This window comes from Prionailurus viverrinus, chromosome D1 (genome assembly GCF_022837055.1).
Source record: "Prionailurus viverrinus isolate Anna chromosome D1, UM_Priviv_1.0, whole genome shotgun sequence".
Classification (NCBI taxonomy): Eukaryota; Metazoa; Chordata; class Mammalia; order Carnivora; family Felidae; genus Prionailurus; species Prionailurus viverrinus.
Window position 1 is genome coordinate 103,019,544 of NC_062570.1, and position 13,382 is coordinate 103,032,925.

A 13,382-nucleotide genomic window follows, 5' to 3' on the forward strand; every position below is an offset into this window, starting at 1 on the left:
ACTAAGGGTGACTTTAATGTATTGAGTGAGTAAACGTGGCACCTTGAAAGCAGATGAGGAACTTGGCTTTTATCCTGACCACGGTGTAGGGTGATGGAAAGAGCATGGGCTTTGGAGTCAGATCAATGAGGGGACCACTTCTTAGCCAGACGAACTCAGTCAAGTTTCTTCAGCTTGCTGAACCTTGATTTCCTCATTTGAAATCAGATGAAATGGTGGTAATACTATCTCCATGGTGGTGTTTTAGAAGTTAGAGATAATGAGTGCAAAGTGCCTTTCACATGATAGATGCTCTGTCATTGTTTGCTATTATCGGGCAATGGTGAGCCACTGAAGGTTTTGGGAGAGGGTAGATACTGGTAATAATAACTCATTCTTAGTGAGTTTATATTATATACTGTATGTTGTTTTAAGAACTTTATATGTGTTTTGATTCTCACAACAGTACTGTGAGAGATATAGTTATTATCTCCTCTTTATAGTTAAGGAAACAGAGGCTCTGAGAGATTATATAATTTGTTCAAGGTCACGTAGGAATACATTTACTTAAGTATGCTTGCAGGGAAGGAAGGTTTGAAGCCAGGCAGTCTGACTGCAGCACCTGTGCTCTTAACTATTACTCTAGATTATGAAAACTTTATGAAGATTCATTTGGCAGCAGTCTACAGGCAGATTTTTCAGTAAGGGTAAAAAAGGAAATTTTCAATTCATCATTATCATTTTTCTTTAGTAACCACTGAATGACCATAAAATGCTAGTCTTTGTCAAACATGTAAAAAAAAAAAAAAAAGTCCAATGTCTGTCCTTCATGGCCTAACAGTGTAAGAGCATATTAAGGATCATTTGCAGCTCAGAAAAAGAATACCTGTATAATCCTTTATGTGGGTTAAATGTAAAAAGAGAATGTATGAACTAGATCATCGTAAGCTTGAAGTGCACAAAGAAACTGAATTTTCTTAAAGTGAGACTTTTTCTTACACATGCTGTTATCTCCTCTAAATATATTTCTTACTGAATTCCACTTATTCTCCCCCTCAAACCCACATTATTTTGATTCGGGGACAAATGGGAAGACAGTGATTTTCTTTAACAGCCCAGTGGGATACAGCCTCCTACCAGTTGAAAGTATAGACACGAAAAACTGTTAACAAGTCCAACATCTATTTTTTTTCTTCTTAGCTATAATGCAGTTAAACCAAAACACCAAAATTGTTTACCTCAGATATTCCCTACCATCCAATCAATACATAGCGGTCCTGTTTCTAGGATTTTTCTCTCCTTCCCTTCCTGTCTTCTTTTGGGAAAATGCTTTGGGGTTGAAAGCAACAAACCAAATAGCAGCAGGCAAATCAAATCAGCTCTTCTCTTATTTCCCTACCCGGAAAGGAAGGGAGAGGAAGCAAGAACCCCACCATCAAAGAGAACTGGAGCTTAGGCGTGCCATCCTAAGGAGCCCTTGTTCCTTCGGCCCCCCCTGGAGCTCTGCAGTAATTCCTCAGAGATTGTGTAGTCTCCACTTTAAATATAAATATATATATAAAACTTCCCCCTGTCTCTTTCTCTCCTCCTCTCTCTCTCCTTTTTTATTTTTTTAATTTCCTATAATAAAGTTTCCTATTGGATAAAATCAGCTCCCTGATTTATGCCTGGCTCCTATTGGAAGTTCTCAGGGGCTGACATCACTTAGGAAAGCGAGGGGGTAGGGCTGCCAGATCAGTTTGTCACCACCCAGGCTCCCTAGCCTTTGGCTGGGTGCAACTTCCATTTTAGGTGTTGGATCTGAGAGAAAAAAAAAGGAGAGAGAGAGAGTGAGAGAGAGGGAGAAAGAAGAGCAGGAAAGATCCTGATCCTGAAAGGAGGAAGAAGTGGCGAAAAATCAAGTACCCTGCTGGATTTGTCTTTCTCAGCACATTGACGAAGCCTTGGGTTTCTTTCTTAAAGGACTGGTTTTTAGAAGTCCACATTTGAGGTGTGTGCCTTTTTAAAAAATGTGTGTACAGACGGGTGAAGGAGGATAAGCCAAGTCGAATTTTTGTCTTACGGTAACCAGAGGGAAGTTAAGAACGAGAGCTTCTGCTGTGCTGACGGGTGACTTTTAAGCAATTGTTATTTTTTTCTTTCTACTTACTTTGGGGGAATTTTGGTATTTTATTAGATTAAAAAGTAAAATATTCAAGACCCAGAAACAAACTTGTAAGCTCTCTCTAACATAGGGAGACGATTAGATCCAGAGGGGTGAGAGCAAATTTACATTTACATGTAAATTTACATTTTTGTATGTTGTTTAATTTTATGTTTTCTTCTGGTGTTCAGCTAACAAACTTCTGTTTTCAGAGCCCAAACCAAAAGTTCGGTTTTTTGGCATGTTGCGTGTGGGTTGGGAAAGGAATTTGTCCGGGTTGGAAGCTCGTTATACAGATGGTTCTTCATATGTTTCAAAACTTTTTCCCCCCTTTATCATTAGATTTGTGGAAGTGGAAAGTTGTAGGGAGCTTTGCAGCTTGAATGGTGGTGTTTTTTCCCCCAGAGAGTTTGAACGGCCCAGCTCAGTTCCAGCCCTGCTGTTCCTGGGTGGATCCCTCTTTCACTTTTCCAGGTGCGGTGGGTGGGAGCCTCATTCTCCTGCGAGACGTAGCCTCCTTACTTTGCTTTATAAAAGAAAACAAATGGGTCCATGTTAACCAAATTGCCATTTCTTTCTCCCTAAGACTACATTTGATGACAAAGATTTGTAGAGGTGTTACATGTTCAGTTTGCAAGTACCATAACGTTTGGTGTATGTGCTTAAAGGGATAAGGAAATTCTAATCATGCTTTTTAACTTCACCTGAATAAAGTGGCAACACACCTGGAAATATTTGTGCCTTCTGAAAGGGCCTTGGATCAAATAAGGTGAGGTTAAGAGAAAACATTTAACGCAGACTTTAGTGTTGAGAATGCATTTGAGAAAGTACAACAGGAATAATTATTTTTTAACCCAACTGAAAGTCGTTTTTTGGAGGTCAGTTTTTGGTTTGGTTAATTTGCCATGAAATAAAAAATATGTAAGAGCCGAAGGCCCGTGACTGCTTTCATATACTTAATCGTAAGATTCGTCTTTTCTTTTTGCAAATACATTCTTCCAAAAATACTGTTTCTAGATAATTATATAGCCAACTCATCAGGAGCTGAAAACTGAGTATTCTCTTCTTTCTCTCTTTGAAAATGCGCATCGGTCTGAAAATTAGAGCTGGAATAGATACTGCCCTGATTGTAACAGGATAGGCCTTAATAGATAAGCTGCCCTTTAGCTTTAAACTGGTATGTATCTTTAATAGTCCCCTGATTTCGTGCCCCCCTCCCATTCTTTTTAGACTACAACACTTCCTTGAATTTCTTTTCCAGAATGAGAGTATTTCTTGAAGGATGATTTCATCCTGGTGAGGTTGTGGCTTCCGAAGAAACAACTTTGTTCCTTCTTTTAATCTAATCTATGCGAGGGCTACAGTCAAATTTTGATGTCTGGATCTCATAATTATAGCAAGTGCAGCAACAAAGAAAAAAGATAATGTGTACAGTCTGTTCGACTATACTGCTTGCTTGAAAGAAAATTTGGAAAATATTAAACGTTTTCTCTGCCTTGACTCCAGCCTAGGGGAGGTTTCTTGGTGGATCTTTGGAGGGTTGGTCATGTTGCTGCCAGAGTGTCGGTTTCCCACTCAACCTTTAGGGGGAGGGATGAGGGAATCTGAAGAAGGAGTACAAAGGCAGTTTGAAAATAGGTTCTGGATGACTGAGTGGTGGTGATTTGGGTCCAGCTTTAAATACTGGGCTTTGTGTAGCTGCAGTGAGCATCCTAGTAACTAGCGTCCAGGAATATTTATTTCCACGACTGAGGCTTTGTTTTGACTGGTGTGTACTATAGAGCCTTTTGGTTGATAAGATGGAAGATTTGTCTCTTACCTCACCCCTACTAGTTCTTTCAGGAAATATAAGGGGTGCAAATAAGTAAATCTTTAATTTTTTTTTTTGCTCCTCATTGTGGTTTTGGGATAAAAAATGACGAGTAAGTATGAGTTGTGCAGATTTTTCTTTTTTTGTTTGACTCCTATATACTGTTGGTTTCTTTGTTATATGACTAAGGTATGGTCTGTATGTTCCAGGTGGGTGTCTCTTTTGGGTGGTTAGAGTTCTACTGCCTTTCTTAGGGTTCCAAATTATGGAGAGTCGCAGGGGCTAGGATATGTTCTCTCAGTATAAAAATTGGGACTATTGTAGATTTTTTTTTAAAAAAAGCTCGGAGTAATTGCAATTCAGCCTTAGGTTTATGAGGTAGTTGCTCTCTAGGGATGGGCGAGACAGGACGGATGCAAATAAATTAAGAATAGATCACTATTCAATTGGAATAACAAAATGATTAGCTCTGTATAATTTATTGCTTTCTATTTTAGTACCCAGTGGTCCCCTGTTACTTCCAGCCCTTTCTCCCCACCCCCTTGTTGTTTTTTTACTGCATGCTAAGCATTTTGCATAAACTATTTACTTAATTTCCCACCACTGTTTTTGTTGTTGTTTTTTAAGGACTGTGAGCCTCAGAGAAGCTGAGGTTTGCTGAAAATCTCACTGCCCGTGAGGTTTGCTGAAAAATCTCACTGCCTGTAAGTGGCCAAGGCCAGGATTAAACCCTCCTCTGACTAACTACAAAGTCCATGGACTTAGCCACTAATATACTACCATTCTCCAGAGAGAATAGAAACAAGAGCCAGAACTAAAATGAGCCCTTGCTAGAGGCAGGAGTGTTTAATTTTGCAGAGTGCCAGTCCCCCACTTAGAATTCCAACCCCCTGCATGTTGGAATAATATATGTAAAAAATCCATTTTCCATAAGCCCCACAGGGACCTGAATATGCTAGAATGGATATTACCTCAGTCTTTAAAACTGGGATCTTCCCATATGCCTATTATTGCTATCCTGACTTCTTAAACTTACCGGAAATGCCTCCAACTTTGATTATCAGTGAAATTTCTTCTTCTAGAGAATTTGCAGGCATGTGGTTTGGAATGATATTGGCAACTTGCAGGGAGAGGCTTGTAACGGTAGCTCAAATAATGTTTATCACACTGTGTTAAAGTTGTCTACTTCTTTTTGTCTTTCCTTCTAGACTGTGAGACTGTCTTCTATGTCCTCTTAGCACCTGCCTTAGTGTCAAGTATATATCGCAGTGTCAGTAAGCCTTGGTTAAATAAGGCATTTGATGGGAATCACTGAGGGATTTTGTGGGGAAGACTGAAAGGAAGTCAAGGTGGGGAGCAGAACAACTTCGATTAACAAAATCACAGTGTGATTTAGAAGCTTCTGCTGTAGTCAGTAGTTTCAACCTTTTACACATTTCCTACCTCCCATTTTTAAGTGAAGTTTCTGGAAATAATCAAAGATTTAACATTTTAATAAAAAAAATAAAACACCTCTTTTCTGGATGAGCTGTCAGGTTCCGGACAGGGTAGTGTAAAAAGTAGTGTAAAGGGTAGTGTAAAAAGTAAGGATCATAACATTTCATAATCTAGGTGGCTATTAACTTCAACCACTGAAACCTTAAATATAGCCACTATCTAGGGGAAAGGAACTTCTTACCTGGAACTTACTAGGGCAGCAGCAGGGGAGTATTGCTTTCCGACATGTTAGAATTGAGTGTTTTTTATACTAGTTAATGAAAACCTAAAAAGCTTGGGATGATAGTTTTGAACATCAGTGTTCCAAAGAAAGTATGTTTGGATATCATTGTATTTTTTTGTCAGTGCTTCTGCTATGAAACTTCAGATTTTGTTCAAGTGTATTGGGAAATATGAATTTAAGAGAACCCAAATTAATTTTCATGGGTAATGTAGAACAATAGTAACAGGAAACTGCCTAAAGGAATGATTCCTAGGTTATCAGTATGTGATTTCATGTTCTCTTCCATTGCACAAGGATTAAAATGCCATGAAAAGCTAAAATAGGAATTGCTCTGCCTAAAATGCAGCTGACTGCAAGGTTTCCAATAGAGAGCATCGATACGGCCTGGCAGGGACATAGTAAGGAGAGAACTGATAATTCTGGTTAGAACTAACGAGGGGGAAATAAGGGTATGGATTGATTTGTATTTGGTTATATTATATAATATATCTTGGGGAGTAAATGTCCGCACTCCATTCTATTTGGAATTGAGTGTCATTGGTTATTAAATATTAAGCACTGAGAATGGAGCCCACAGTTACTGTTATGGTTCAGGGACAGTGTTCTCCATTTTTAGGGCCACTTCCTCTGCAGTGAGTCCTTCAGTCTGACTGGAGTGGCGTGGGCAATTTAGATCAGACATTTAGTGGGGACATTATAAGGATCCAGAGTTTTTTCTTAAAGCCTTCTTTGCTGGCCAGCAGGTAATTTGGTCATCACTTTGGCAAACTATGTCCCATTACATGATAAAAGCAACCTTGAACTTTTAATTTTTTTTAAGTTTATTTATTTTTGAGAGAGAGACAGAACAATTGGGGGAGGGGCAGAGAGAGGAAGAGAGAGAATCCTAAGCAGGATCTGCACTGTCAGCACAGAGCCTGATGCCGGGCTCGAACTCACGAACCGTGAGATTATGACCCAAGCTGAAACCAAGAGCCGGAAGTTTAACCGACTGAGCCACCCAGGCATCCCTCAACTTTTAATTTTGAAAAAATTTTGAACTTAGAGGAAAGTTGCAAGAATGGCACAAGAACTCCAGTATACCCTTTAGTCACCCAGACACCCACAGTTAACCTTTTGCCACGAATGTTTTATTTTTCTGTATTTTTTGATCGATATGCTGACTGAGAAGGGAATTTCCAGTCTGAGAGTTCCACAGATATGGAGAGTCAAGGCAGTGTAGCATCGTGGCTAAGAGCATGGATCCCTGAGCTGGACTACCCGAGTTCACTCTTGCTCTGCCATTTCAACTCTTGCAATAGTGGGTAGATTGGTCACTCTATGCGTTTGGCTCTGTCACTAAAATGAAAACAATAACATAATCCATCTCATAGAATTGTTGTGATGCCTAAGTGATTTAATATATCTAAAATTCATCGAATGGTGCTCAGCTCATGGTAATGCCTTGTAAGTTTTTGCTATTAGAATGGATGCTTTAAATGAATTCAAACATCATTTGTCTGTTGGACTAGATACCCTTTAAGGTACTCTATGGTATGGATGTTTGTATTATGGAATAAATGGGCTTCCTGGATGAGTAAGCTAACTCTTTTTTTTAAAGATATTTTAAGTAATCTCTACCCCCAAGGTAGCACTTGAACTTACAACCCTGATATCTTTCATGCTCTACTGACTGAGCCACCCAGGCACCCCAAGCTAACTTTTTTTAACGGGAAAAATGGTGTCTAATAATAGACAAGTTTGGGGAGCTATATGGGCAAGGTTGTCCAAAATTTAGAGATGGATAACTTTTAATAAAGTAAAGTGAGGCATTAGTGGGGGGAGAGAAACAGGTGGCAAAGCTTGAATATCTTACGGTAATTTCTTCAGGGACTTGGAAACATTAGGGGAAAAGAAGGTTTCTCCCATCTTTTCTATCTACAAGAGATAGAATTCTAGCATTCAAGGGTAAACTTTCTTTAATTTTGCAGAGACTGAACTGGAAAAGCTTTGGTTGGTTTATTATTTTTGACTTTGGACCAGATTGTTTACCTTGAAGTTTTGTCCAACCAGGATTTTGTAGGACAATATTCAGCTATGAATGGTTGTATAGGAAACTCCATAGAAATAAAGGCAGGCTTTTACTATCTTTTTTCTTCAAATAAATTCCCCTCTTTTATGTTCAGGAAAATTCATTCTCTATTTTCAACCCCTATTTATGGACATTTGTAAAACTGGGGTGTGTAGAAATTGTGAGTTCATTAATGCATCCTGTGAGAAGTGTGCTTAAGAAAGAGGTCTGCTTTTGTATGCGGAAAAGCCAAACTGTGGCCTGTGGGAAATGTATATTTGTCAGAGGCAGGCTTGCCTGGAAACTTCTAGGTTTCTTCTGGCTGAAGTTTTTCCTTCCCCTCACACTAACTAACCCATGAAACTAATGTTCTGAATAGTATTTTAACTAATTTCTGTTGGCACTTCATAGCTTCCCATCATAGCTCCCCACCCAACTCTTTGCATTTTTTTAAACCCACATTTCCCTCCACTGATTGCTCTACACTTTCTCCTTTTTATTTGCTTTCCTGACCTCTGGTGTTCCCTATCTTTTCTCCTGAGGTTGGTAGTCTTCTTGGTCATTGCTTTGCCTCACTAACACTTAATATGGAAGAAGTTTCTGATTCTTATCATAGAATAAACTACACTCATGCTAAAGGTACAAGTATTAGGATACTGCTTCTGGTTTCTTTCAGTTAGATCTAGATTAGGGTAAATTGTGATTCAAGAAGATCTCTTATAATAATGCAGATTAGTTTTGGGGCGCCTGGGTGGCTCAGTCAGTTAAGCATCTGACATTGGCTCAGGTCATGATCTCGCAGTTCACGGGCACAGGTTCAAGCCCCACGTCGGGCTCTGTGCCGACAGCTCACAGCCTGGAGCCTGCCTCAGATTCTGTCTCCCTCTCTCTCTGCCCCTCCCCTGCTCGTGCTCTATCTCTCTCTGTCTCTCTCAAAAATAAATAAACCTTAAACAGGTTGGTTTTTATCTTTTTGATTTTCAGATTCCATCCACATTTACCAATTAATTACTCTCTTTCATTCTATTGGCAGTAGAGCGAAAAAAATACATACTTTTCTAAGAGTAAATTAATAGTTTTGTGTGTAGCTTCCCATGTTGTTCTGCATTGGAATGCAGTAGCACATTGAGAGATTGCTTTGCGGAGTGAAAAGATTTTTGTTTTAGGGAGCTTATATTTTAAGAAACCAAAATATATTCTGATGGTTGAGGACATAAGACCTTGTTATAGAAACTAGGTCAACTTTTCAATACTTTTATCAAAGCACCTACAGTTTCCATTTCTTTGCAAGTGAAGTGAATCTCATTGAAACAAAGTAGCTTGTGTATATTCAGCACACTTTTAAAATAGAGTAGTCTGTTTTAAAGGAAAAATTGGTGCCAATCTGATTTGTTTCCACGGTTTCTTTGCTGGAGTAAGGGAGGTTCTGTAACCTCTCTGTTCTGCTCTCCATTGACTACGTTGTAAACCAGGGCAGAGTTGGCCATTTGAATGTCTATCCTGCTGAAGGTCAGCCAAATCTGCAGGTTAGGCTACAGGAGACCCCAGTTGATGGGCCTAAGATCACAATTAGGACATAGTTACATTAAATGGAAATCAAAGATGTCATTAAGTGTGTTTCCTGAATTAAGCAGCATCACAGGTCTTTGAAAAAGAGAGCTCCCAACAGTAAGCATGAATCTTTTTACTCTTTCCTATTTTTCTTTTTAAAAATTGACTTCTTAGGCAATTCTATTTTAAGAAAACATGACAGCATTCTTTCTTTGTCCCATCCTATCTTACTACCTTACATGAGCTCTTACATGAGCATGTAAAAATATCTATTGTGCACCCATTCATAAGACTCAGAAGACAATAGATAGCCCAACATATTAATTGAAAGAGTAAAATGTTGGGGTGCCTGGCTGGCTCAGTTGGTGGGCTGTGGGACTCGATCTCAGGGTTGTAGGTTTGAGCCTTATGTTGGGTGTGAAGATTACCTTAAAAAATCTAAAAAAAAATATTTTTTTTAAAAATGAGCGAATTGCTTTGCACATGTATATGTCACTCTCTTGGTATAGAACTTTATTGCTAAAAACTTTTTTGGCAGCGGAAGGGCAGGATTTCTTTACTCCAAATATTTAGTTGTAACAATACAAGAGTATCTTTTTAAATCTCCTAACAAGATATGAATAAACCTCTATGTGCCTATACACTCTTAAAAAATATAGAAAGAAAAATGAACAAAGTTGGTTTATTTTTCTAAAATTTAACTTTTTGTTTTCATTGGAAGAGTGAAACATCTTCATTCATTTAAAAGAAATTTGAGGGGAGCCTGGGTGGCTCAGTCGGTTAAGTATCCAACTTCAACTCAGGTCATGATGTCACAGTTTGTGAGTTCAAACTCCACATTGGGCTCTGTTGTCAGCATGGAGCCTGCTTCAGATTCTCTGTCTCCCTGTCTCTCTGTCCCTCCTCTGCTCATGTGCTCTCAAAAATAAACATTAAAAAAAATTTTTTTTAAATAAAAGAAATTTGAGAACCTGCTGTATGCCATGCACTGGAATATAACAGTACATCAGATCTCACAGAATTTACTTTCTAGTTGGAAGAGTCGGATAATAAATAAGCAAGTAAATGTATAGTATGCTAGAGTGTGTTGATACTATTGAGGAAAAAATAAAGCAGAATACAGAGTGGTGAATAAGAAGTACAAGGGTAAAGTGAGGTTTTTAAATGTATACTGAGAGTGGTCAAGGAAGTCTTCACTTAATAAGGTATGTTTGAGAGAGACCTAAAACATATTAGGGTGAAGTCATGTAGATATGAGTAGAATGTGTAAAGGTCCTGAGGTTGGTTGTTACCAGTGAGCAAGAAAGATGAGAGGAATAGTAGATCTGTTCAGAGAGGTTCAATGGGTATGTGTTGTGGGGAAGAGGGGACAATTTAATTTAGGACCTTGTCGTGCACTGTACAATACAAAAAAAGTCTTCTTCAGACCACAGGGACAACAAATGGTAACAATTTTTTGTGTGTTCTTTGTAAAGAGTTGAGGCAATACCTGACCCAACTTCTATCTTTGTCCCATTGCAGAAGTTCCATGTGAGTATAGTCAGCACATAATTTGCAGAGTAGCAGATTTTGCATAGATTGATGACCCTTGTCTTGGAGAATATAATAGTTAGGGCAGCTATTTAGAATAAGCTTGTATGCGTTTGGGAAGTGAGATAAAAATTTCCTCCCTAGAGATGTATTTCTCCACCTTCTTATCTACATAGTCGATTTTCTATGAACAGGAGAAGTGACAGCCTACATCTGGTACAGTTTCTTTTTGAGTACATTTGTGCTTTGGTTTATGACCAAATATGCCTGCCCCACTTATCTCTTGCTTTTCTGTTTGTTCATTTGATCAAAAAGCCCCTGCTTCCCCAAAGCCCTAATCATTGGGATTTAATGGCTTCAGGGACCATGTTGTAGGTCACCATTTTCATATTTCTGTTTTGCTCATGGGAGGAGATATTTATCCCTGATAACTGTTTTCCCTTTTTCTATATGTATGTTTAAGCATTAAGGGTTATTAAAGCATATACTGAGCTGGTTGGCCTGGTTGACTTTGGTGGGATTGAGGAATAAGCACCAACTATTTAGTGATCGATGTTCTGTGGCAACCACACATGGGAAAGTAAAAGGATATTTGATTACCAAGAGTACTTGTGTCTTGAATCACCATTCTTACTTTCCCTCTCACGATAATCTTGTTTAGCTAGTCTGTCCTTCAGTGAAAGAATCTCTGTCTCCCTCTCTCTCAGTTTGGAGTTTAGCTCTGCAACTTGACCTGGTTACCCTCTGTCCTTCTTTTTAATTATACCTAGTTGTCATCCTGTTACTTAATATCATCCTTGGGAGATGACCTCAATCAGGAAACATTTATTTCCCTTCCATCCCCTTCTCTGGTCAAGTAACTGTAGCCTCTTGCATAGGAAATACTCTAGGCAATCACAGATCCCCCAAATTTTGAAGTCGCTTTAAATAACTGCTTGATATGTATTACTTCAGCATTCAAAGATGTTTGTAGTTGTCTTGAAAGTATGCTTTTTAGTGGCATTCTTTTTTCCTAAATCTTTAGTGACACATGTTTCCTGTGGAAATATTTCTCTTTATGGTTCTTCTAAAAACATTTTGCTACTCATTTGCTCTTACTCAAACCAGAAGTTAAAGTCACTTGCTTGAATAAATGTCATAGATAACATTTGAATCCAGAGTTTCTGATTATTTCTGTTATATTGTCAACTGGGCTAGAATTATCTGGGGTCATGAATGCTAGATATGCGACTTTAGACTTCTTTTGGGATATATGGAACCAATCTTTGAAAATGTTGGCACAGTTCTTTGTTTCTTGGAGGAAAATTAAACCAAATCAGTTTTTAAAAGTTCATTTACTTATTTTGAGTGAGAGAGAAGGGGGTGGAGAGAGATCCCAAGCAGGCTCCATGCTGTCAGTGCTGAGCCCAATGTGTGCTCCATCTCACTAACAGTGAGATCCTGACCTGAGCTGAAGTCAAGAGTCAGAAGCGCAACTGACTGAGCCACCCAGGCGCCTCTAAACTAAGTTGTTTTAAAAATAATCAGGGTTGTCCAGTCTGCAATGTAAACAGGGATATCCTCCAATGTAGGAGCTCAGGATTCTAAAAAAAATGAGATAATTCTTTCTAGGTTCTGAGTCTAGAATATAGGATTTAGGACGGTGTCATTCTAGTCATTCTTATATTTAAAGCCAGGCTTTCAAAGAGTCACTAATCCGGCTTGGAATAATGATCTGAACTGTCTGGTGAACAGCAGAGCAGGCCCAAATCCTATATTTAATAACCAGTGCCCTTTCTGCTGGAGAAGTGTGGTGGCCAGAGGGTTGTCAGTGATAGGCTAGTACAGTGGTCCCAGCATCTATCAATCACTTTGAGAGCTTTTTAAAAGCATAAATTCCTAGGCATTCTCTCTAGAAATTGAAGTATAAGGGATGAGGAGGTAGATTTGGGCGATAATATTTTTTTTTTTGTATTTTGAATTTAAAAACTTTTAATTTTTAAAAATGTTTAGTATTTATTTTAGAGAGAGAGAGAGACAGACAGACAGACAGACAGACAGAGCACGAGCAGGGGAGGGACAGAGAGGGAGACACAGAATCCAAAGCAGCTACAGGCTCCGAGCTGTCAGCACAGAGCCCGATGCATCGAAGTCAGACCCTTAACCGACTAAGTCACCCAGGCACTCCAATTTTTTTTTTAAGTTTATTCATTTAAGTAATCTCTACACCCAACATGGGGCTCGAACTCCTAACCCTGAGTTCAAGTCACACGCTCCTCTCACTGAGCCAGCTACGTGCTCCAGAAATTATATTTAAAATAACTTTTTTAAATGTTTATTTCTTTTCGAGAGAGAGATAGTATGAGCAGGGGAGGGGCAGAGAGAGGGGAACAGAGGATCCAAAGTGTGCTCCATGCTGACAGCAGGGAGCCCTACCTGGGGCTTGAACTCATGAACTGTGAGACCTAAGCTGAAGTCCCAACACTTAACTGACCAAGCCACACAGGTACTAACCTCCAGCCAACCAACCCCCCCCCCCCCCCCCCCCCCGCCGAGATTGTGTTTTTTTTTTTTTTAAACTTCCCAGGTGATTCTGATCACTCAGGTTTGAGGACCATAA

At 39.1% G+C, this 13,382-nt stretch overlaps 1 protein-coding gene across 10 annotated transcripts in view; it reads left to right on the plus strand.

Annotated features, from left to right (window-relative positions):
- The first annotated feature begins 1,709 nt into the window (after window positions 1–1,709).
- CTNND1 (catenin delta 1) overlaps window positions 1,710–13,382 on the plus strand; it is a 47,528-nt gene continuing 35,855 nt past the window's right edge. For 9 of the 10 annotated variants that reach the window (XM_047877569.1, XM_047877571.1, XM_047877573.1 and 6 more), the window contains exon 1: window positions 1,710–1,969. The gene's annotated coding sequence lies outside the window, so the exon portion shown is untranslated. Of the gene's footprint in view, window positions 1,970–2,527; window positions 2,597–13,382 lie in introns of all 10 variants that reach the window. The other variant, XM_047877579.1, reaches the window with a different exon arrangement.